The sequence below is a fragment of the Lynx canadensis genome, chromosome D1, assembly GCF_007474595.2.
Source record: "Lynx canadensis isolate LIC74 chromosome D1, mLynCan4.pri.v2, whole genome shotgun sequence".
NCBI classification, from domain to species: Eukaryota; Metazoa; Chordata; class Mammalia; order Carnivora; family Felidae; genus Lynx; species Lynx canadensis.
Genome location: NC_044312.2, coordinates 72,999,639 through 73,025,571, shown reverse-complemented (window position 1 = coordinate 73,025,571; position 25,933 = coordinate 72,999,639). Strand labels below are relative to the sequence as shown.

The 25,933-nt window shown below is 41.9% G+C and overlaps 1 protein-coding gene across 7 annotated transcripts in view; it reads left to right on the top strand.

Moving 5' to 3' along the window:
- Positions 1 to 19,053: 19,053 nt before the first annotated feature.
- Positions 19,054 to 25,933, top strand: part of SOX6 (SRY-box transcription factor 6) — a 620,069-nt gene continuing 613,189 nt past the window's right edge. For 4 of the 7 annotated variants that reach the window (XM_030330815.1, XM_030330812.1, XM_032594837.1 and 1 more), the window contains exon 1: positions 19,056 to 19,334. The gene's annotated coding sequence lies outside the window, so the exon portion shown is untranslated. Of the gene's footprint in view, positions 19,335 to 25,933 lie in introns of all 7 variants that reach the window. The other 3 variants (XM_030330814.1, XM_030330813.1, XM_030330807.1) reach the window with 2 other exon arrangements.

Here is a 25,933-nt window from a genome sequence, read left to right as displayed (position 1 = left end):
ACAGGGATTCCAAAAGCTTCCAGAGAAAAAAAACAAAAGTAGGTCATGTCAGATTAGGAAGCAGACATCTCAATGTCAACACTGACGTTTAGAGCATAATGGAACACAAAATTTTGAGAGAAAAGATTTCAGCCTAGAATTTTATACCTAACCAAACTATCAACTGAATGTCATGAGAGATAGATAACTTGTCAGATGTATTAACAACAGAAATTTACTTATTTTTTTTAATGTTTATTTTTGAGAGTGTGCACGCACGAGAGAGAGAGAGAGAGAGAGAGCGGGGGAGGGGCAGAGAGAGATGGAGACACAGAAACTGAAGCAGGCTCCAGGATCCAAGCTGTCAGCACAGAGCCTGACATGGGGCTTGAACTCATAAGTGGTGAGATCATGACCTGAGCCAAAGTCTGACACTTAACTGACTGAGTCACCCAGGCGTCCCTGAAATTTACTCTTCATACAACTTTTTTGTTAAAGAAGCTACCAGAGAATGTGCTCCAGTAAGATGGGGAAGATACGGGAGGCAACACAAGAAAATATAAAGACAAAGACCAGAGTGAGAATTATGCAGAGGCATGGAGAGCAGTCAGTTTGAATTTGAGCTGAAAGGTGATTTATTTGACAATTTGGAAAATAATACTGATGGGCGAAAACTTGTGGGAAAAGTGATGATAAGCTCACAAAAAAACTAGTAGATTATTATATGTGAGGATTTCGATAAGGAAAAACAAAGAAGTTATGAAATAAATGACATGTATTTATGACATGTATTGACTTAGCCATGTACAAAATTTACTTTGTGTGATAATGTAAGCACTGACTTAATTTAGCCACGAGTTGTTATATAGTTATATTGGGAAGATGGGAGAGATGACATATAAGAATTAAACATTCACTTTAGGTAAATACCTAATGGTGCAATTGCTGGGTCATAGGGTAGTTCTATTTTTAGTTGTCTGAGGAACCTCCATACTGTTCTCCAGAGTAGCTGTACCGTACAGTTTGCATTCCCCCAGCAGCGCAAGACAGTTCCCCTTTCTCCACATCCTTGTCAACACCTGTTGTTTCTTGTGTTATTAATTTTAGCCATTCTGACAGGTGTGAGGTGGTATCTCATCATGGTTTTGATTTGTACTTCCCTAATGATGGGTGATGTTGAGCATCTTTTCATGTGTCTGTTAGCCATCTGGATGTCACTCGTATGTGGGAATTTAAGAAACAAAACAGATGAACATATGGGAAGAGGATGGGGAAAGAGAAGAAAGGGAAACAAACCACAAGAGACTCTTAATGATCAAGAACAAAGTGAGGGTTGTGGAGGGAGGTGGATGGGAGATAGGCTAGATAGGTGATGCTTATTAAGAAGGACAGTTGTCATGATGAGCACTAGGTGTTGTATGTAAGTGGTGAAACACTGAATTCTGCTTCTTCTTTAAAAAATTTTTAATGTTTATTTAGTTTTGAGAGAGAGAGAGAGAGAGAGAGAGAGAGAGAAGGAGAGAGAGAGAGAAAGAGCAGGGGAGGAGCAGACAGAGAGGGTAACACAATCTGAAGTAGGCTCCAGGCTCCAAGCTGCCAGCACAGAGCCTGATGTAGGACTGGAACTCATGAACCATGAGATCATGACCTGAGCTGAAGTTGGATGCTTAACCGTCTGAGTCCCCCAGGTGGCCCTGAATTATACTTCTGAAACCAATATTGCACTGAATATTAACTAGATAACATATAAATTGAAAACAAGAATTAAACATGCACTTGCTAAAACAAGAAGACAATAGATAATGACTAGTGAATGTAGAAGTAGTGCCTTGGAAGTAGAAATGACTTAGAATACAAGATTATTAATAGATGTATGAAAGGGCACATCTGAAAAAAATTGGCCATCTGAAACTTGGCAATCTGAAAAATTCTGCAGTTATGTATAAATTATTTTAGAAGCTGATTTATTAAACTGTATGCTGAACTCTTGTTTAGGGTAGTCTAAATATATATAGTCAATGAGAACAAGACTAATATTAAAATAATCTGATACTCTAGGTCACCTTTTTGTACATCACTATACTTTCTGGGAAAGTGAGATATTACTTCCACTGCTTCTAGGTTGTATTTGCCTTTTGTGACATTTGAATGACTATTCATTTCAATGTATCTTATGCATCTTTCAGTGCATCTGCTGGAATAACTTGTGATGAATGAGAGAACTATATGCTTAAGGAAACCAGATACTGTTATTCTTTTCTGACTCTTCTTAGCACCCATGCTTTACACATTTAGATGTAGCTTGGGTAAATTGTTCTTAGTTCTCTCATTTTGGGATTTTTAGTTTACTTAAGGACACCACAAAATAAGTAGTATATGAACACTCCTTGTGTAACTATAGAGCAGCAGAATATTAGCTGTTATATGCATCACTGTGTGAAATACTAATTACAAAGAGACCAAAACCAAGTTTGCTAATTGTAGAATATATCTTATTTAAGTTTCTAAGATGAAAAACTGTTCATAGAAAATTTAGATTGCACACTTTTCCAAATATAGACACATGGATAAAAGCAGAATGAGAAAGCTCACATTTTATACTATACTATATTAAATTAGAAGTCTGTTGGTGATTTTAAGTCTTTTTTTTTTAATGTTTATTTCTTTTGAGGAGAGAGTACCAGCAGGGAAGGGCTGACAGAGAGGGGGACAGAGGATCTGAAGCAGGCTCCTCGCTGACAGGAGCGAGCCTGATGGGGGGCTCGAACTCACAAACTGTGAGTGATCATGACCTGAGCTGAAGTTAGATGTTCAATGGATTGAGCCACCCATGTGCCCCAGCAGTCTTTTAACTAATATAATATCAAGACCAAAATGTTGCTGGTGTAAGGTAGTTTCTTTATTCCCTGTGTTTAAATGTCATGCTTCTAATATAAATTGTAATGTTCATGTAAATAATTAATTTACATTAAAAAAATTTTTAATTGAATGAAGTAAAATACATGAATATATTTCATACTTTATTATAATCTGGGAGATAATTGAAGCTTCACAGTAAAATACATTCAATTTCAGTAATAATATTCATATAAATAAATGCTTATGGCTTATTGAATATTTCATACAGTTGTAAGGACAAGTAATTATCTTCTGTCATTTTTCATATGTTAAGCAAAATTTTGGTTTAAAAAATGTAAATGTTTTAATATATTCAAGAATGTTTCATAATTAGATATTTTTGCTCAGTTTGTGCCAATCCAGGTACACATTGTACCTATGGCAATATTGTACCTGTCTCCACTCTGTTTCAAAAGTATCTTTTCCATTTTGACTAATACAGAAAATGTCATGGGGCTCCTGGGTGGCTCAGTTGGTTAAGCATCCAACTACGGCTCAGGTCGTGATCTCCTGATTTGTGAATTCTAGCCCTGTGTTGGGCTCCACGATGTTGGTGTGGAGGTTGCTTGGGATTCTCTCTCTCTCTCTCTCTCTCTCTCTCTCTCTGTCTCTCACTGCCTCTCCCCCACTTACACACTCTCTCTCTCTCAAAATAAATGACTAAACTAAAAAAAAAAAAAAAAGAAAGAAAATGTCAGGAGTAAATTTAGTAAGTAACCCATGTAGGCAAAAGAAATACTGTATTTGTTATTTTTAAGGATCTATTTATTATCTGCTGAATAAGAACAAGAAACAACATGGACAATAATCAGAATTTACTTATCTAGTATCTGTAGTGGATACCAAATACACAGATACTGTGATGTAGGCAGGAGATTAATGCTTCATGAAGAAGATTCACTATGAAGATATATTTCCAGAAAGTAAAAATGTCCAGATACTTAAAAAATTAAACATTTTTAAGGTGCCTAGCATGGTGCTTGGTTCAAGAAATAATAGCAAAAACAATTAAACATTAGTTATATTTTAAGTTTTTTTTGAAACCTAGGTCCATAATTATGACATACAACCTTAAAAATATTCATTTGACATTTTCCAATATAATGCTAGATAGATACTACTAGATAATATTGTTATTGCCTTGCAGGATCACACGACTTTCCATTTTATCACTGTATTTTCTCACAATGGTGATGTAGTAGTTAATGTGTTGGTCTTCAGTTGTGTGGACAGCTAACACCTGCCTTACTCAGACTAACACTTTCACACCAATAAGTAAAACTTGGTAGGATGAATTGTCTAATGCACAGATCTTATGCTGCAGTTATAGTGTTAAGAAGTCCTTGTTATTATGAATGTGTATTATGAGTATATTGTACATAGTCCTGGTATGCAAATGTGTAGCATTCAGAGAAGTGAAATAATTCTGTGTTATTATTATCTTTGTAAATTACATCTTAAGAGTTTTTGAGGACTTTATGATGGCAGTTTTCTATAGTCACAGTCATACAGTATGTGCATCACAAAGTGTTTTCTTTCACTATTAACAATAACTGAGCCAATGAAAATGCTTTTTAAATATACACTCGGCAAGCAGTTATCTGGCTGTTCCTTCTTACTATCCACAAACCATCTTTTGTCGTCTTTTAAGACAGCATATGAAATAGCTTTGTAAACATCTGTTTTTCATTGTTAATTGTCAGGAAAACTGGGGATTTAAATGCTTCTTTGGAATCTTCTTAATCCTATCAGAGAATAAGTTGTGTATGTTTATCTTTTCTTCTTTAGATTGTTTCTTTATCATTAGAAAATACATACATGTGGTCTTCATTTATTTTTCTAAAAAATACTTCTAGTGTTATAATATTTTTATAGATATTTTGAGGACATTGCTTTGTAGTAATTAACTGAAATTATTAGCAATACAGGCTACATTATACCTAAAAAAGCTGCATGATAAACATAGACTTAAATATAATTTGCCTTTTCTAATCATTTTCAGAGTTTTCTTGGGCATATTCCATATCAGAATGTGCAATGATAGAAAATATAATGAAAAGGTTTTTGTTAGCCAGAGAACATTAATTAAGAGCTCCAAATCTTTTGCCATACTTTTTCTTTAGGAAATACATGCTTTATTTTCATAAGCTTTTTCTGTTCCAATAATTGAGCCATTAATGTCAATGGAATATTTCTGGCAGTGACATGCTAAGAAGTTTTCTCGCAATAATTCATTGTGCTTCCTTCTAAGTGAAAAGGATCTGTTGCAATAATTACTTAAAAAATATTAAAATTTGGCACCAGTTGTTTTGACTTTATAATGTAAAAGCAAATGCACCTATCCCTAAAGAACAGAGAAAGCATCCATAGTTTAATAATTAAATAATATGTGATAACTAATAATTTGTGTTACTTATAAATAAACCTAAGTGACTAAAGTATGGAATACTAAGAGAAGTCAAGTAGTTGATTGTTAGTGAAAACTTTTTTTTCAGAATGTACTTATTTTAAAACATTTTCTGACCTTTATTAAATTGCTGTACTTTCACGCAATTAGAATGCATTGTGTATTTTTCTTTTTAAAAGGCTTGTACTTTATTAGTTTCTAAACTGGTATCAATTAGAAACTCACTATTTGCTATTTATATCGCTTTTCAGTCTTTGCTTTTCAAACTTGTATTGAAGTGATGTAGAACTAGGCCTTATCACTGCATATAAAATTAATTGAAATGACATATTGTTGCAGTTTCTATGGCAACCATATCATGATGCTGATGCTCTTAAAAATTTATAAACTATAATCTGAAATATGCTAATTCTAGTGAACATAGTTAACACTTATTTGCTTAATATTCAGCTTAGTACTAAACTCCATCAACTTTGAAAGTAGATTGATAACATATTGTATACAATTAAAAAAGGTTTCTGTATTGAGCTCTTGAAATATTTTCTCCAGGAACCTACTATTCTAGAACTTTAAGTGTGAATAAGTGAAGCTTTTCATTTACTATTGCCTTAAACAGACATGAATTAGCATAAGGATAATCATTGCTGCAGATTCTCAGTGTTGCTGTCTTTCCCCTTCCCCCTATTAAAAAGAAAATATTCAAACCTAATGCAAAACATCCTGCTGAAAATGTAAAAATTCAGTAAAATCCAATGAGTTATTTAAATAATTGCAAACATCCAGATACTTGGAACACTGACTTGTTTTTTAGCGTTCATTTGTTTGTTTGACTTTAGGTTGATAATAGCTTTATCTGATATATATGATTATGATATATATTGGAGAAATAAAACCAGCAAGTTATAGAATAATTTGGCATAACAATTACATTAAAGACTGATTTGAGGATATGGTTTTCAGTTTCTTTTACAACTGATTTAAGAGTAAAATACATAAAATATGTTATTTGGAATTGGATTGTAACTATAGATTGTTGTTAAATAAAGCTGTTTTTTATTTGTACACTTTGATAAGTCAGAAAAACTTTTAGAAATGTCTATAGTTTGTTGCTTAATAAAAATATCTGAGATAATTTAAACAGTATATGCCACATAAAATGAATTAATATCATATGTAATTATCAAATATACTTGTATTGAACAGAATACTTCTGCTGGCATATTTGGTAAAAAATATTTTTCAGTATATTAATTGAATTTCAGTATATGTGAAAATTTAATTAATATTTATTGAATCATAAAAGTGAAAAGGATAGATCCTTAAAATACACACTTTTAATTATTTGCTTTTCACATATAGGCACTCAATAAATATTTAAATGTGAATAAAAATGTGCAGAACAAGCAAACGTCTTCCACATAATTGTGATATTTAAAAACACACACACAAAAGAAATCCTCTATTTAGAAAATTTAAAAATAGCAATCTGGGATTTGGAGGAAAGAACTTAAGTAACAAATTTTAAAATGAGAGAACTTAGTTAAATTCAGTTTTTTAAAACAATGCTAACATAATGATACATAAAGCCTATAGTTGCTGAGGTAAATTATCAAACCTTTAAAGACTAGTAATATTAGGAGATTATTGTTTTGGTGTTTGCTACTTATCAACGAGCAGTTTTACACCATTATTTTTGTGTCCCTTGCTTGTCTTTTATTAGGCATTGAAATGGGACTGTATGATTTATCAAATGTTTCTAGTGTGGCTAAGGTGTATACTGAATGGAATGGTAATCATCTTAGTGAATTGTAAACCTCAGATCTGTGAAGAGGTATTTCTTTAAACAGAGAAGCACATATGTAGGAATGCACATGCTTTAAAAATATTACTTAATGATGGAAAGGTAACATGATATCTTAGAAGGATGCTATTGGGACAGATACTTTGAATTTTAGTGAATAAGGGTTATTTCTGTGGTTGAATTATCCTATAATTCTTTATCATATTTTTCCTTCTGTGGTTTTTGTGACATTCATACTTACCTATGTATTTATTTACATCACCTTTAGTTAGAAAAACAATTTTATGTTCATTGTAAGACAAACATTTGGATGACTGATAAAAATTTCACTTTTCATTTGGATCTTTTAGTGGCATTAGTGTTGTCAGCCTTAAGCTATAAAACAATCAGTACTTTAATACATAATTTTCTTTCAGAAAGCATTTTAAAAACATTAGGTCTGGCATTTAAAAATATAAGGTCTGATATGTATTTGGGGGGGGAAATTGGTAGAGGTTTATATTTTCTGGTTTCTACCGCATTCTTTCTTATGGTGGTTTTATTTCATTATATTTTGCCATTGATATTCTATTTATAGTAAAGTGAAGCATATATACCAAACAGTGACAACTTCTTCCATGTTGTTAGCATTTTGATTTAAAGATGATGGAATGGGTGCCTGACTGCACAGGTGCCATGTATTCCAGTTTTGTAGTCACTGGCCTTTGGTTTTTCTTTAAATGAGGTTTCTACCCAGGCTTAGTTTCTGCCAGTTACATTAGGCTTCACGTTTATATGCCTTTCACTTAAGAGAAGATGAACTGCCAGGATTATGTATGGTAAAACCAAGTCCCCTCTGAGATAAGGCTCTGGGGGCATTATACAAGTCTAATGTTCTTCCATGAGGTTGGCCCACCCCACTGCAACTAAGAAATGAGATGATTTGAGGGCTATTACATACTTAAGGTTTTCATAGTGGATTAGAATAGCATTACTTAGCACAGGTGTTTCTATAATTGGGATTCCCTGGGAAAATTCAGTACTGTATTCAATAACACTCAGCTTTCTACATGAGTGGAGGAGCGATCTAATGTTAATTTGCTAGGCTGTGGCATGAAACCAGGGAATGGGGGTCTGGCTTGGGGCGTGTTACTTCTCTCTTTGAAAAGACATTTCTGTTGTCCATGATTAGCACTGGGTAGCTGTGGTTCTTTCTTTAAAATTTAATTTATTTCATTAATTATTATTATTATTATGCCGACCAAAATACTGAAGACCTCAGCTGAAATCAGTAATGAGTGATTTATGGCCTCATATAACACAAGATAGTTCCTGACTGTTCTTTTTCTTGAGATAAATAAAATTTTTGTTCCTCTCTTTTGATAAAGCATTGCATTTGAAGAATGTCTATGCACCCAAGTAGCAGGGAAGACCAAGGGACCCTTGGGGCACATTTCATCGAGGAGGATGGACTTAGAGTGGCTTTGCAGAGATCCCAAGCCTTGAAGGCAGTGTCCAGGCATAACAAAGAACAACGACAAGTTATTTCAGGATTAGGTAGGGGATACCTAAGCCCGGTATCTTTGAAATGTAAGGTACGAATACAGGAAGAACAGTGGTGGTAAAGGGATTCAGTAGAAGTAGGGGTGGGAAAGTTGAAAATCGCTGAAATAATTAACAATCATTATTTTACCGAATCCATTGTGAGACAATCAGAAGGACTGATTTTCTGAGAAATGGGCGACTATAGAGCTAAGTGTCCAGCTCTGCAAGCAAAGGCGACTGCGTTGCCTGAGCGTCCCTCTCAGGCGTACAGTTCTTGTCGGGGAGCCCGCCTCTAGTGACCTTGGGTCTGGCCGCTCCCGGAGTCCCTTTGTCTTCTGCCCGGTGGGTACGGAATAAGCGGGACAGGAGCCCCGGGGAGTGCGGTGTCCAAGTTGAGTCGAGGTCACTGAAAGAAGGAGCTCGGTCCTCAGCCATGACTGGAGCGGATGCTTCGCCTCTCCGAGGCTGCCTCCACCCCTCGTCACTGGCCTGGGAGTTAGTGCTTGAAGTTTCGGGACAGCAGCGCCTGTCTTGGAGCTGCAGAGTCTTTGGCTCGGAGCTTTGTACTTTGCTGGGAGAGTGAGCCTTTGCTCGGTTTTCGGCTATTGGTTTTAGCGAGCGTGCAGTTTAGCCTCACTCTTCTCAGCCCGGTCTCGGAGAGCAGGCCTTGCCTCCCTCAGAGGGTCTACTCGCGGGCCCTCCGGTCGCTTCCCTTTCAAGCGGTCCCAGCTGTAGCCAAGGCTGCGGGGTTTGTCTAGACGAGCCGGGAGCCCGGCGCAGTCTTTCGCTCTACCTGAAGGTGGCGACTTAGGCACGTAAACAGAGCTCGGACAACCCGGGGAGGTTGGCACCCTCGCAGTTCAACCACGTATCATCCTAGTTTTCCCGCTGCTCTCAAGCGGGCTGAATTGACGGTTAAAGGGACTTGAGTATAAATGAGGAGTTCGGCCAGATTGTCAGAATGTGTGTGTATCTCTGTGTGTGTCTGTGTGTGCGTGCGTCTGCGCGCGCGGGGGCAGTGGGAGGTGGTGATGGGGTGCAAACCCTCAGCGGAACCCGTTTGGGACGCCGCGAGTCTCCTCGGCATCACCTGAGCCTTCAGGCCAGGCGACTCGGCCGTCTGGCGCTGCAGGAACACTCTGCAGCGGGAGATGCCGAGATCAGCGCTCAACCCGCAGGGGGACAGAGGGTTTGGTCGCTGCAGCCAACGGTAGAAGATTTGCTAATTTCATTTCAATGACACCCACAATTTATGAGTAGAAAGACCTGGAAAATAAAAACCCTTCGTCGTGCTATGCCCTTCTCTGGGGTGCATGCCCGCTGATCCGAGTGGGAGGGGTCCTTAGGAGTGGGGAAGAGAGGCACCGACAGCGAAAGAATAAACGTGCGACAGTCACACAGTCTTACCTCCGGGACGAAAGGACACGGTTCCTAGAACTGAGATATCCATAGCAAGTCTGCATTCCAGCTGTTTCTCCCGTAGCCTCTTTCCTGCCTAACACAGCCTTCTGACTAACTTGGACAAGGCTTGAGCTACCCCCCCTCCTCCCCCCCCCCTTTTTTTTCCTTTCCAGACATTCCCTAAACTCAACCCAGGGCAAATCCAGAAGTCGGTACAGTACAGAGCTTCCATTCAATCGTGGGGGGAAAATCCCGTTTACAGTTTCGCTTAGGCAGATGGAAGAAGTAGATGGTTATGGGACTTTGGAGGGAGGGGTGCATGGGGCTGGCATGGGGTGTTGGTGGCAGGGAAGCGCGATTTCTCTTAGGTCTTGGTGCTGCAGGTAAGGTTCCCAGATTCCAGCTGCCCTCTTGCTGCGCTGCGGTGGTGGGTGAGAGTGGAGGGTGATCCTCGTCTGATTAGAGGGGAGTGGAGGAGGGTGGAGTGTGAGTGTGGGAGGAGGGGGGGGGGAGGAATGGACCCTGGACGGGCTCCACGGACACATTGTCTTGGTTTGTGTCTGTGCCCGGTCTATGCTGCTGCCTCTGGAGCCTTTTGAGCAGGGTAGTATGCCCTAGGCTTTTTCTCTCCCCCCCACCCCCCCTTTTAAAATGTGTTTAAAAAGAAGTGAATATCCTTCTAAAATAAGTTAAAAATCTTTCTTTGACTTTCCATCTGAGATGTCAAAAGGATTAAATAAATGAAACTTTATTTGACCGGGGAGTTTACCCAGAGACTCAACGACATCTCGGGTCTTTGGCCTTATTCTAATTCCATGGTGGTAATTACCCTTCGTTTCTTTAAGTGCAATAGATTTATTGCCTTAGAGACTATGCACAGTTTGATTGAATTATTCATTTTTTTTTCTTTGGTGTAGACTGCATCTGGGGACTCTGATGTGACGTGTAGATTTTTTTTTCAGGAACAAAGGGAATGTGGAAATGAAAGAGAGAGGGAGAGAGAGGCTGGCAGATGTAATGAGACGCGGTGAAGGTGTACGCAGACTGGCACTCCCACTCCTCCCTTCTGCTCTCACTGCAGCCCTGGGTAACTCGCAGGCTAACACAAACAGCTTTTCTCCCGCAGCCTGCCCTCTGTCACTGTAAGTACATCAGCCTTCTCTTATCAGCATGCAGATTCCAGCCACGCACTCCCCTCGCTCGGCTTTGCACCTTAGACAGCAGAAGCACATTTAGAAATTAACTTTCCTAAGCCAGGAAGAACATGTCTGTAAAACTTATTTTTGATTTATCTTTATTTTTCTTTGAAAAAAGTTCATGCATTTTTACCACTTTTCCCACCTCCTTTGTGGTGGTGCTGCTGCTACTGTCGCCACCGCTGTGGTCTTCCCAACAGGATGACGCGCAGATTCAAATGAAATTTAATGTTATTGTCTAGCCATTTAAAGTCCAGGGACAATGCCTTGTCCTTTTGCAAAATGACGTCTTAAAGAACACAGAGCATTATTCACAGTTTGTTTTTGGCTTTTTGTTGTTGAAACACGAGTTCTGACCTCTTTGAGGTAGAGTCCCAAGGGCACTGTTATTTGGGAGTTTGGGTTATTTGGTTACACCAAACTTAAATGAAGTGCGGTGGGCTACTGAAGTGCTGGTATGTTTGTTATCCCTGTTTAAGGAAAACAATTGCGAAAACTTTTCTCCGTGCTGTAATTAAAGTTTTCAACTTCTTCCTTTTGGCTTTTTATACTCTTTCACTTATTCTTCGTTTCAGTAAAAGTTCTCATTCCCCGTGTTTTGGAAGTAAAGACATTTATATTTGTCCTATTTATACAGTAGCTATAAAGCCCTTCCTGAAAGAAGTTAGCGACCTTAAGATGTAGATCTGAATCGTTCGCCCGGCCGGTGTAAGGAGACTTCACAGGGAGAATTCGAGGTTTTAACAGTCGTTATGATTTTTGCGTGGGTGCTTTAAATATTAACTTCTTTGGCAGAATTCATTGCGTTGCCCTTCCCAAGTTCAGGCGGACCTTTCTCCAGGAACTGCGCGCGCCTTTCCTTTGCGGGTTCGCGCCTCTTCTCTGGAGGTGCGAGGCCAAACTTAGCAAAGCCGAGTTGCCTTTGCTGGTTGCTGTGCGCAGGGACACCGGGACAGCACGGAGGCAGCGACAGCTGCGACAGGTAAGTTAGCCCCCACGCGTTCGCCCCTCCTTCCCTTCCTGGTTCTCCCATCTCAGCGCCCAGGGTTCTCGCGCCGCGCGGCACTCGGACCCCCAGGGCAAGTGAGCTTGAGTGCGCCTGGATCTGGCGGTAAGGTGCCTGGGTGTCCTCCGCTGCCTGTGGGACTTCTCGGAGCCCTCAGGCCAGTGCGGACCAGGTGGAGAGCCCGGCACTTCAGTCCGCTGCAGCGCTCTCCGCTTCGTCCCTTGCGCTGTACAGTCGTGCCCTAGGCTTGAAAGAGAACCCTTAGGGTGCACCCCCGCCTCCAGGGCCACGTGTCATCCCGTGTACAGCCTGAAGTGCAGTATCGAGACCCCAAACTTTAGTTTCTTAACTTTAGGGATCAGTGTTGTGACCAGCTCCGGGGTTCCGCCTTATCAATCTATTTTGGTATCAGTTTATTAGATAAAATCTAAAGAGAGTTCCTGCCGCTCCAAACCGGAAGGTCCACCGCGGCCCAGTATTAGGGCCTTGGACTCCAGAGATCTTGATAATGTCGCCTTTCCCCTCTTTTTGTCTCCTGCCAGCGGCCTGCATCTGGTTGGTGGGGTCCCCCTTACCCCCCAGATCCCTAATGCCGTGTGATTCAAAGAGATGGATGCGCTGGTGCTTGAAAAGCCAGACTTGTCGCAGCAATTCCGAGGAACCCAGTGGCAGCCCAGCGGTTCTGTCCCAGATGTTTCACCTCTCCCGGTGACTCTTCCGTGAGGATTCAGGCTTTGGGACTGAAACTACCCCCTTAGCTCTCTGCCCAAACTCTGCAGGCATTTAGGACAGGTCGTTCGATTTTGACCTCTTCAAGCTTTGGAGAGTTTTTTGTTTTTGTTTTTGTTTTTTTTTTCTTTTGCCCTATGGTTGAGTTCTGGGACAGGCGGCTGAAGAGCACGAGGCTCTGGAACCCAGCGCGGGCCTGGCTACTCACACTTACAAACCCCCAACTAAAAACAAACCCCAGAAAAGATTTGGCCCAAGTCTAGGCTAGGAACGCTGGTCTGGGTTTGTCCCTTGGGCCTTGGAGGTCAAGGGGCACACCTGGTAGTTCTGGAAGCCTGGGGTGGAAGGACCTGGCCTTCCAGGTACCAGGCATACCAGGCGTTCTCTTTGAGGGCCTCTAGGCTCTGGCCCCAGGGGGCAGCCTTTCCAGTGCTGAAAGTTGCTGTGGGTGGTGGGGACACAAGATTTCTTGTTGGGGGACTAGCTGTCTTCTCAGCCTACAGTCATCAAGTCATTTTAAACTTACAGTCCCCAAGCTCCCAATCCTCAAGCATCCTATTTCCTATTGGGGTAGAAGCATCTGGCTATTCCTTCTGCCCCACTAATCCAAGATGTTCATCCCCACCCTTGTTTCTTTTTCCTCTCTTGTCTGGAATTCCTATGAAACCAAATGTAAAATACACTTTAAGAAGCCCATATATGACTGACATCTCAGCTTGTTCTGTCCTTTGTGCTTGCTCACTCTCTCCATTTTCTTTACAGTAAATGTGATAAAGGCAAGGCTTTCTCCCCTTTATCACTTTTATCACTTAATCTGTGGGAAGTCTTGTCCAAAGTCTTGGCAACTTTAGATTGCCATGAATTTTCTGAATTTCTTAGTCATAATTCCTGACCCATCTCTCCTGGTTCACATCTTCTTTCACAAAGTCCCTGTTTATGAAATGTCTCGACATGGCCATGTCCTATCAGTTTCTGCATAGTAAAGACTTTTCCTCCACAAATCTCTGCAGTAGTTATGCTGCAGGTACATCAGAACCTCTCTTTAAGCTTTTAACCTTGATGTAATTTTGACTCTCCACTGACCTCAGTTTCTGAAATCTAGTCTATTTTTGAGGCCTAGGTTAAGGCAGGCCAGCCTCATGTGGTACACGCTGACTCTAGTTAGCTCTGTGTCTGCTGTTGTCAGAGCCGGTTTTCTCATCTGTTTTACACTGCATCTCTACTACCTGACACCAGGAGTATTCCCTCCCCTCTCGGTCGCTCAGCTTGTGTGTACTAAGATAAAGTTCCAAGTCTCTGCTCCTTTAGGCCATTCTGTGCCCTTGCAAATCTTATCTATCCTATACATGCATCAAAGAGAATCTTTATATGTTTTTTTTTTGGGGGGGGGACTTTTATTAATATAATTTCCTACATCTGACTTGTGCATTTCTACATGCTGCCCAGGGTGACAGACACTCTTTTCTTCTTCTACAACTTCCAAGCTACCCCTCTTGAAATTGTATCTTCAAATCTTTTCCTCTACAAAGTTGAGGTAATACACATATATCACCCACCCAATTCCACGTAACACAAACATACCCATATAATAAGTGTGGAATTATTTTATTTATTGTTGTAAAGGTATAGTTTTTTTTGGTAGTTTGTACATGTTTGTTCTGATCATTTTAATCCATAAACTCATAATCCACATGGCCTGCGGAACATTTCCACCTACAGATATTAAGGATCTCCCAATGCCACTTGCCTTTTCTTGTTTTCTTTCAATTCCTCCTCCTCCTCTTGAAATAAATTTCTCTTCCTCCATTGACTGAGGTCCTTCTAAATGGTGTGTTTTCCTTATTTCTGGTGCCTGCATCTCTTTTTTTAAACTCTCTTGACCACTTCTCTTTTTCATTTTCTTTCATTCTTCTTAGTATTCATCCTAATATTCACCCATCTTTCCCTCTTCCTGGTCTGTTTCAGCCCCTGTCCTTCCTCTTCTCTGTATCTCCTGTGACTCACTTTTGTGGTCCACTTCTACATCTCAGTACTTGTTAATATTCAGCCCATTCCTCCACTGTCACATAACTTCTTCAAAACACAAATTACCAGCCCTCCATTTCCCTCTCCCACTTTCCTTCCTCCTGTTCAGTTTGCTTCTTTCTTCCTCTGCAGTTGTCTACCTTTGCCCCACTGCAGCTCGCCTTCCTCTTGACTCCTCCTCCCAGCAGCCCCGGCCCTAATAGTGCTCCTTAGGTCCTTTACGCCTTCCTCAGCCTGTCTCTTTCCCACCCAATACTTGTCCCCATTTCCCCTCTGACCCCAACTCGCTTCATTGTTCCCTTCCAATTCTCTCCCAGTAGTTGCTTCCCAGGCGCCTTCTCCAATTCCAACCTCTGCTCTCGCCGATCTCTGCCCTCTCTCTCTCCGGTTCTCTCTTGCTTTTGCCTCTCGCTCTCCCCTCCTTCTTCTTCCTCCGGCCCTCCCCCTCCCTCCCAGCTTCCCTGCCTGGCTCGCTGCCTCCCTCGCCTCTTGTCTCATCTTGCCTGTGTTGTCTGGGAGGGGAGCCCTGCCTCCTCTCCCTCGCTCAGATCAATGCCCTGGCCACTCACTTTCTGATGTTGCACGACGGGAAATGCTTTGAATACTTACGACATGGCCGCTCACACTGATTGCCAAGATTGACAGCACTAACCATCGCCTTCACTTGTTTCAAGGGGGAAGCCCCTAGTCACCCCGCTCTGCGCGCACCTCCTGGCACCCCGGCGGCAAACTTCTGCCGGTCAACGCTCCCCCCGCCCGGGGCGGGACACCCCCGCAGACTTGAGTTAACGGGCTGCGCCGGCCGCGGCGCTGGGGGGTTCTGCTCCCTTGCTCCCGGGGCTGTGCTAATTGACCTAGCATCGAGTCCCCTTCCTTAATTTTTTTTTTTTATTTGTATCTTTCCCTTTTTCTTTAATGCCATTTACTCCCGCGGCGCAGCGCACAAGGAGCCCTCCCGTGCGGTACCATCCTGGAGCCCGCCCAGGTAACCGGGACGGAGCGAGCTAACTAGAGAGCGAGGGAGACAGAGCGAGAGCGCGCGGCCCGTTTGTGAGCTACCTGTTGGGGAGCCGGAGGGGGCAGGGGGCAGGCACCCCGGGCCGGGCCGCCGGCCCCCGGTGCCTTCCGCTTCTGCCCTTCCGGGCCGCTCCGGGGTTAGTTTCCCTGAGCCGGGACTGAGGGGCTGGGGTAAGGCAGGCGGAGGGACGAGAGCTGAGCGCGCGGAGCCCTGTGAGGGTGCGGGTTGCCGGAGCGGCGGCTGCCCAGCCCGGGCGGGTTTCCGTACTTGGCTGGGGAGGGGAGAGGGGAGGAGGAGCGGGAGGAGGGCGCTCCGCGGGGCCGACGCAGAGGGGGGGGAGTGGAGGCTGAGAAAGGGGCCCGAGCGACTGTCGCTCGCTGGTGGACGCGCGGATCCCCAGGATGCGTCCCCCTCTCGGAGAGTTGTGCCTTGTTCCGGAGGCGGTGACAGATCTGCGTGGCGGGCTTCTGGTTTTCTTGCCACCCCCCCACCCCCAAAATCCACTCCGAGAAAACACATGTTGTAGCTGTAGATAACTGTGCGTAGGACACTAAGGCAAAAAGGGCAAGGGAGAGAGACAGACAACGCAACCTTTGACAACAGAAAGCTGTTATCGCCATCCTAAGTATTCGTCCGGAAATCTGTCCGCCCTTTCGGCCCACCTTATTCCTTCTCCTCCGCCTCCCCGTATAGATATTCTAATCTGTGTAACTGGGAATGATATGAAAAAGAAGTCAGGTGGCTTAGAGAATGAATTTGTAAGTCTCCGTGAAGTTTGAGGTAGGTATTTCATTGAAGTTTGCGCAACTGTGTGATAGAGGAAGCTTGTGTGCCTGCGTGTGTAGTTCTCTCTCTCTCTCTCTCTCTCTCTCTCTCTCTCTCTCTCTCTCTCTCTCTCTCTCTCTCTCCTCTCTCTCTCTCTCTGTGCGTGTGTAAGCAAATGCCTGTGTGCTCTGTGAGGGTTCAGAGGGGATCGCTGGGTGGTAATGCCCTCTGTGCCCACAAGAGGGCAGCATCCTGAGGGCTTTGTGAGCGCTGTAGTTCTGGTTATCGCTGCAGGCTTGGGTTTAGAGAAAGTTATACCGAAAGTTTTAAACTGATATCGTATCTTATTTCGTGATATTAAAAAAAGAAAGACATAATGAAAGAAAGAGGGAAAAAAGAGAAGTGAAGAAAGAAGAGAGAGAGAGAAAACAGAAAAACAGGCGACCAGCCTACCCCGAGAGAGTCCTAGTCACACCAAGACTAGGGGGAGGGCTGTTTTAATTGTGGGTTTGGCCGACTGACGACTGGAGTGCCCTCCTCGGCTGTCTTAGTTGTAGCCGGAGGTCATGTAAATCGACCTTAAAAGAATGCATAAGCCATAAATTAAAATAAACCCTCACCCAAGGGCTGATCCATAAGTAGACAATATCCAACCTGGACAAAACGAGCTTTCCTTTACGAACCGACTTAAACCGCATCCCCCCAAAGAATAGAGACTAAATGCAAAGTAAGTTTCCCAGCGAATATTTTGTTTTCTTGAAAAGTGTTGTGTTGATTCGCCGTGTGACTGACTGCGACGCCGCAGTTTTCCGGAGCGCTTCAGTGTTAGCCAGGCTCGGTCGGGGTGCGGGAGGTCGGGAGGACCCGCAGGGTTTCTGTGTTTCTTAACGCTCCCCCCTCCCCACCCCCATTTTGGTTTGGAAACTTTGACTATTTGTGGGTTTGACGCTGGCCGAGGGCGGGCGATAGTCGAGGATCTCCGCAGCGCTCTCTTACGGGGTGAAGTTTAGCGCGAGGAGTTCATAAAGAAAACCCGGGTCGCTAGAAAACCCGGCCGCTCCCTTCTCCCACCCTCACCCCACCGCCGCTCTGCCGTAACTTTCTCGGGACCCTGCGCGAGTCGCCTCCACTTCTCTCGGCTCTCGCCCTTCCTCCCCCTCCCCCATTTTTGGACGTGACTTTTTATGATCTTTTTAGGAATAAACAAACCGAACTCCAAGACAGTCTGAAACCCAAGTGCTAATCTGTGGTCCTCTTTGCTCCGGACGCTAGGGCAGAAGTACGGGGCTGGCGGGGGCGTGTGTGAGCGGCCGCCCAGCCTTGCCCCGCGCGGGCTCGGCCTGGGAGTCCGCGGGCCAGGCGCACGGTCGCCGGCGCGTACCTTCCCCGCCCCGCGCTCTCCCACCCCGTGTCCCTGAGCCCAGCCGGCGCCCTCCGTCCTCCTCGGCTCCCTGCCCGGGCCCCTGCCGCCCGCTGTCCTCTCCGCCGACCGGCCGAGATCCGCCGCTCTGGGGCTCGGCCCAGGCCCAGGGGCGGTGCTGCCACCCGCCCGGGGTCCAGACCGAGCCTGGTCGCTCCCGGGGGAGCTGCTTTCTTGCTTCTCCCTTAAAGGGCCCGTCAGAGAAGGGAAGGGGCTTGTGCAAAGGCTGCTGGGCTTGTGTTCCGGCTCCAGGAGGAGCGGCCCGCGGCTGCGGAGGCTAGATTAGCTCCGTTTCCCAGGCGCTCCGCGGAGCTTTCAGATAAAAAGAATTGGTGTGTTCCGAGCAGATAAAAGGTGGTTGTTGCCGGCATGTTTTGAGTTTTATTTAAGCTCTCTTAGGCTGTGCAAGTTTGAAAAGGTTTGTTGGTATGAATTGCCAGATATTGAATGCTGCCCCTATTTGGGCACTAAAAATAAGTCTTCGACTGTGCTGGTGGGGCTGGGCTGTTAGCGAGATGGGCTGTCCCCGGCTTCTTCTCTGTGTGTGACCTCCTTTGAGGGCCATGCTTGAAGTTTCGGTCTCGAGATGGCCCGAAGCCGTCGCTGCGGCAAACTGGGCTGGGCTCCGGACCTCCCGCTGCACTGTCAATGGGGCGCTCGGGTGACGTCCCTGTCCCGGGCGCTTGACCCCGGCGCGCACTCCTGCGGCCGGGCTTTTGGCCCTGGCGGGGTGGCCCAGACAACAGTCCAGTGGAGTCGTGAGGCGAGAGTGCCCTTCTCCCCCGCCTCCCCAGGGTCTCCTGTTTCTGCCCTTTATAGTCACATGCCCAGGTTTTCCCCCCCGGTCCAGAGGAGAACAGATACAGCCCCGCCCAGTCTATTTCTAGGAGGTGGGTTTGGTGAATAAAAAGGTCAAGTGGTCGGGTCTGCAAGTCGGTCCATGGCGAGGGGGGACAGGACCGACACCTGGCAAGGACCGCCCCGCCTGTCCCCCCCCACTCTGGCCGGTCCGCCCGCCCACAGCTGGCCTCCCCAGGCCACATTCTTGCACTAAGTGCGAGAGGCTGTGGGAACAGCAATCCTGAACCGGCCAAGAGCCGGCGAAGCTGATCCCGCGATGGCATTTTGTTTTGAACAGTTGCTGGGGTTGACGTTTCCTCATAAGGTAAGGTGTCACTGGACGGTCGGCTGCCCAAATGCCACATGTATAATTAGCTTGCCCACTCAGCACCTCATCCCCGAGGCCCATAGGCACGGGCTTGGCGGACTTGATCCACTCAAATCTGTTCCGGGCTACGTACAGGATTCCCGAGGGAAGGCCGAACAGACCCGGACAGCCCTGGGAGGCCCTGGCTCCAGGGAAGACTATGACAGAGTAGTCTTGTCTTTGATTTCTCTCGCTTTCTCCCCCATCTCTTCCTGTTTCCTCTCTTTTTTTCGGCTGAGGAGGAACTACTGGTTGGAGGGGTAGATGGGACACCAGCAGCAGGCTACAGACCGAATGAGGAAAGGGGATGTGGAGTCAGATCTGGCAGTATAGTCTTTTCCACACCCCTCCCAAAGGGGAGGTCTGCTCGTGCCCCTCTATCTGCACTAATCCAGGAGGACCAGCCCGGGCTTGACATTGTATCCTGGCTTGGGTAGGGGCTCCAGGCTTCTAGTTTGGACTGTTCCCCTGGCTGTGTGCTCCCTCCCACCCGCCACCCTGGAGGTCTGAGAGTTTATGTGCCCTGATTTGCAGCTTCAGTTTTCCCCCTTCAGGCCTAGCCGCTTGAGGCTGCTAGTGTTCACTGTGGGGCAAGCCTGGAAAGATGTGCAGTATCACTCTTGTTCAGCCTGGGGTTCTTAGGAGCAGTGCCTTGTTTTCTCTGTACCCAGAGTGGTGCTTGAACTTACTACCTACCTTCCCAGAGCCCAGCCTCAGGTCAGCTTTAGCCTGCACTCTGGTGGAGACCAGATTTCTATAGCCATGAACATGACCTTCCCGCTTTTACCCTGTGCAGTAAGGTGGAATTCAACACTCAGCATTAGGCACTTTCACCAGTCTCCCTCCTCCCCTTGTTTCTAGGCCACTCAGTTATGCCTGCTACCTACTAGAAGATTCTCTTTATTTTTAAAACAAGTGGGCAAACATCCTAAATCTTCCACAAGTTAGTGGGATACTGTTAGGTTTTCTATGGCAGCAAGAGTGCACCTGTCTGGCAGGAGGTGGGGGACACAGTGTATTTAGTTGCATATGCTTTTTATCGAACCACTGAAACATTTCATTTTCTTTTAGTAGGGGAAAACTTATGACTGAATTTTAAAGAACTCCACCAGATCATAAATGAGTTATCTATATACTTTTGAGAGTATCTTCCTGAATACACATTTGTGAGCACATGGGTAGTAGGCCAAATGACATGTAGATTTTTTTCTTCTACGTTTTTGAAAACCTTATAAATGAAGAGGGATTATTCCTTATTCCAAAACAACATCAAGAATAAGAGCAAGAACAACAGAAAACAGCTGAAAAAAAAAATCCTTCAAACTCTGAAAACAAGCAAGCATGTACCACACATATTAGATGTAGTTTAAGACCAAAGGCAGTAAGTAACCAGGGTCCAGACAAGTGATAGATCATTAATTCCTAAGGCAAACTGACATTCCCTGTTGCTTTTCTCAGGTACTACCAACACCTCCTTTCTCCTCTGCTCTCCCACCACATTCCTTTATTTATAGAGGCAAAACTAGATGGTTTTTAAAATTTATTGTTTATCCTGCTTATTGTTGTTCTTAGTTTTTGTTTTAGAAGTAATGGCAAGGAAGTTTCTTTGGGTGTACACGTATTTTTTAAAAAGCAAAAATATTTATGAGTTTATTATTACGGAACATGATATAAACTCTTATAATAGTATATTGTGTAACTACAACACTCAACATTATACTATAAAGAAAGAAAAATGTAAAAAATATTAAGTGATAAAGCGGTATCAGTATCTATACCTTACACTGATTCTATAATGCATTCACTAACTGAATACCTAGAAGAGATGACATTCAGTAGGAATATTATACTGTCTATTGGACATTTTTTCTTTAGTAGCAGAAAGCAGCAGATTTTTTTTCAGTAAGGGAAAAGCATACATTTAAAATATGTTAGCATACCTAGCAAATGTTTCTTTTATAGGGCTTTAAAGTATATTACTTTAAATACATATGTGATAAATTTTCTGGCCACTATTGAGATTTTATGTCTGTTTCTATTTGACTTTTAGGAATTATTGGGTTGTTGATCATTGATGAAATTGCTACACATCTTATATTGAAGAAATTGGTGATGTTTTAAATAATTCACTTTCAATTAGTATAATAGGTACTGGAATAAATGAATTTTCTTTTAACAAGGTTTAATAAAGGGCTTTAGCCCTTTCAATATTTTCTGTACTTTTCAGTTTTGTTAGATTATATATCTAAGTTTGAAAGGATTCTCTTATGAGAGAATTCATGTATACTTTTTCACTATTTACAAACTGCGTTATATAAAAGAGTAGTACAGTACAACAAAAATTTGATTGATCTCAGAGCTATTTACTTAAATATAGTTTAGGGGTGCATATATATCAGTTGATGTTTTTGAAGTCAAGTGAAACATTCCATCCAGCTAATGTGTCTGAGAGTACCATATCAGGCACAGACAGGTACTAGAAATGATAAAACACAGATAACATACAGCAAGATGATTCACAGATGGGACATATTATCTGCTGTCATGAAGTTAGATGGGTCATATTCCTGTTCTTTAAAAATTAATGTAGGTTATTTCAGAATTATCAAGTTATGTGCATATGTGAGAACAGATTTTAATATAGAAATTTGGTAATAAGTAAACAAATATTCATTGCCTTTTAGAGGAAGAAATAGACCAGCTTTGCATTTGAATTGTTTCTTGTTTAAGGAATATGGCTCTCCCCTATTATTTTTTTCCTAAAAAGAAAATCATATATTGAGCATTCTATGTCTTCATCCTAACTTCACATCTTCTACTGATTAGATTATATTCTGAATCTCAACATGCTCAAGTGAAAAAAAAAAAAAAACAAACTGGCACTCTGGTAGAGCCTATGAAAAGGAATTTTTATTAAATGGAAACACATTTTAAACATATAGCGTATCTTTTTGCTTGATATTATTCAATTGTCATCTGAGAACTAATTGTTTTGATAAGAGTTAGAAACTTTCATCATCTTCTCTTTATATATTCATTATTCATTTATAGGAAGTGTTTTTATTTTCCTTGTTCTGTGGAAGAGGGTAAAAGCTTTTTAGGTAATTGTTTTATTTAGACATTTAGTCAAACTGTAAATAGTTTTAAATTTGTGTGTGGTTTTTTATAGAGCTTTTTAAGTTTTAAGTATCCATTGTCATAATTAGGATAAATCAGCTGAAGAATGTGAGTGGAGGCTGTAAGATGGAATATCATTTAAATCTACTACAGATTCTCTCACCTCCAAAAAAAGGTACTGGTCTGTTTTTCCTCAAATCTGTGGTAGTCTCAAAAAAAGGGAACATGAAATCCTAAAACCTCAGAGAAGCAGTATCGATTCAGTTCGTAACTGTAAATCCTTCATATCGTTGCTCAAAATATCCAACTTTACACCAATATTAGCCATTCTTTTTATAGTGACACCATGCTTAGTAAAAAACTTCTAAGCACTGAGGTCAGGTGTTGAGATTGGATTCTAGTTTATTTTTTATGAATCAGATAAAGATTTCTGTGCATGAGACCATATGTGAAGATGAGAGAACAAGAACATTTCCATATCAAAGGCAATATATCTGAGGCTGCATGGTAATTAAAATGCAGTGGTTTGGACTCTGTGCACTAGCACTTAAGCAGAGCATTGCCGGGACCTTGTGCATCATGCAGGCGGTTGCCTCTTGCATACTTCTTGAAATACACTTATAATTTTGTACAAACATTTATGCCAGTCCACACTTTTCGGTAGATAATTTGTATTTCATCCAAACCATTCAAAGTAGAAGTTATTTTTTGAGCTACCCTCTCATTATGGCTTTTGTGCATCAACTATTTTTATGCTAGTTGTTTGTATTTCCTTTTACCAGAATGATGCCTTGTTTATATTCAGAATCTCTTCTTGCTCCTTTAAGACCCCTTGTGTATCTCTCATATTTTACTATTCACTCAAAAAACGTTCATCTTTAGGAATGATGTGAATTATTTTCTGAGTCTAATTGTAGATGCTGTAATTTATTATAAACTAGTACATTAAAAAATCAAAAGTCCAGTTATTTCTACTTTATAATCCTGATATGTTCAGTAAACCTCCCTAACTTACACAGTATGTAATATTTGAAAAAAATTCCTTTTTAAAATGTTTAAAGAATTCCAAAATGTTCTTCCTTACCTTTTAATGGCATAAAAATGTGTAGTGGCATTTTCTTTTGTACTACTTCAACTGAAAAACAATCTTTTAGAATATCTTCATATTTAGGAGTTATCTTTTTGCATTTATAGGGAGTTGTTTGGCTTTATTTGTAAAGAACTGGGCTAGTATCTTAACCAGTAATTATTTGGGGATTGAATGGTGAAATCAGAAAAATCTAACAATTGGTTGTCCAATGTTGTATATATTTCAGAAAATTTTGCATCTTTGGTAACTAGCTTGAATTTGCTGCTCTGTAATTTTCTAGATTTTCTATTTCCATATTTACTCTTTCTCTGTGTACATTCTACTCTGGCACATGTAGGAAGGAATTCGCTGGTATATTTTATTTAGTAATCTCCCCTGGTTTATAAAGCTTTTAAAGATTTCTTTGGATTGAAGCACCATGTATTGAAGAAGCCTAATGTGATATTGTGAAATTCTTTAAGAGTTTTTGTGTTTTAAACTATTTTGAATCAAAATTACTGAAGTATATTGATTTGGTGCTTTTCAATGATGACATGTATAAATAAGCACAATAAATATAAGGTAAATTCAAAGTATGTTCTGTGATATGCATATTAGCATCGATGCAAACATTCTGTATTCTCTCATTTCAAGTTCTCCCTTGATCTCTTTCTTCTCTGAAAATCCCACAAGATAACCCTTTACATGATCTATTATCCCTACTACTTTCAATAATTTGTTGTTTCTAGTCATCTTAAAGAGATGAATTGAATTGTCTATCTTTAATATATCCATTCAAATGCAAAAAGGGACGTTAGTGCTGTTTGTGATTTTGACTTTATTGAGCACAATCTCTTCTCTTCTTTGAAAAATAGTTCTTTAAAATTAGACAAAGAAAATTAAAGATGCTTTACTTTCTACTACTACACAGGCACAATATATGAAAAAAAGAAAATGTGACAGATTTTCTTTTTAAAATAAGGAGCATAGGTTTCAAATGGAACTCATTCTGAAACATAGGGATTGCAAATATTTCCTTTCTGAAGTTACAAATAGAACATTGGGTAACATGATTGAGCACTTACTAAGTTCTAGGCACCCTGAAGGGCATTTTTGAAGTCACAAGTCTGTTTTTTTTAAGGATTTTCCTTTCTGTTGAAGATTTTTATATTTGGTAGGTGGGGAAACTTAGCTGAAGTTGTCATGTTGCTAAGCAGGTCGTTGGTAGAGCTGGAGAAGAATGCTCCTAACTTGGAGAGAATAATTCATCATTCTTTCTTGGGAAAGAATATCAAATGGCAGGAATATTGTTATTTTCTCAGAAATAATCTCCAGCTATCTCCATGGGCATTGAACCTTCTATTTAGAAGGCAACTGCTCCATCCACCCCCGCGCCCCGCCCCCAATACCTCCATGGTGTAATCCCTAACCCTCCATGTCTTCGTCTCTAAAATGGGAGTAATAATATCTACACCATAGGATTATTGTGAAGATTAAATGAGATAAATGAATGTAAAGCACGAAGCTCAGGGCTTGGTATAAAGTAAATATTTAATACCTGTTGAAATGACTAGTGAAGTGGTACTGTGCTTATAATTATACAGATCAGGCTTTCCATTTCAGCTTCACTATATACTTGCTATGAAATCTTTGGTGAGTTACATAATCTGTTTCTTTTACTCTTATATGAAATACAGACAGCAATATGTGCTCCTTCCTTTCTTCCCTAGAAAGAAGAATTTATTAGTAGTCCGGCAAACTTGTGATAAATGTAGAGTATGGATGTTCTGGTCTCAAATTTGAGAAAATTCCAATTCTAAGGACTACAAGAGATTTTGAAAGGTCATTTCACCTGTCATCCTGCATCCTCCGTGGGTGTATTGGTCACCTTTTCTCCATTCTAATCAGTTAAGAAACTCTTTATTTTGAAAGCCTGCAAAAGGGTGCCTGGGTGGCTCAATCCGTTGAGCATCCCAACTCTTGGTTTCAGCTTAGGTCATGATCTCACAGTTCATGAGATTGAGCCCCGCATCAGGCTCTGTGCTCATAGCATGGAGCCTACTTGGGATTCTCTCTCTCCCTCTTTCTCTGCCCATCCCCTGCTTGCCTGTGCGCACATGCTCACTCTCTCTTTCTCTCTCTGTCAAAATAAATACATAAGCTTTAGAAAAAAATTGAAAGCCTGCAAAGAATGAGATTTTATAATCTTTGTGTACTTCAGTAATTAACATCAAGTTCTTTGGTCAAATATACACATCTTAATCTGCTTTCTTTTGGTTTCATTTAAAGAAAAAAAACCAGAAACATATATTCTTCATTTTAATGATGAATTTTAAAGACCTGCATGGGAGAAAACCACAATTAAGCTTTG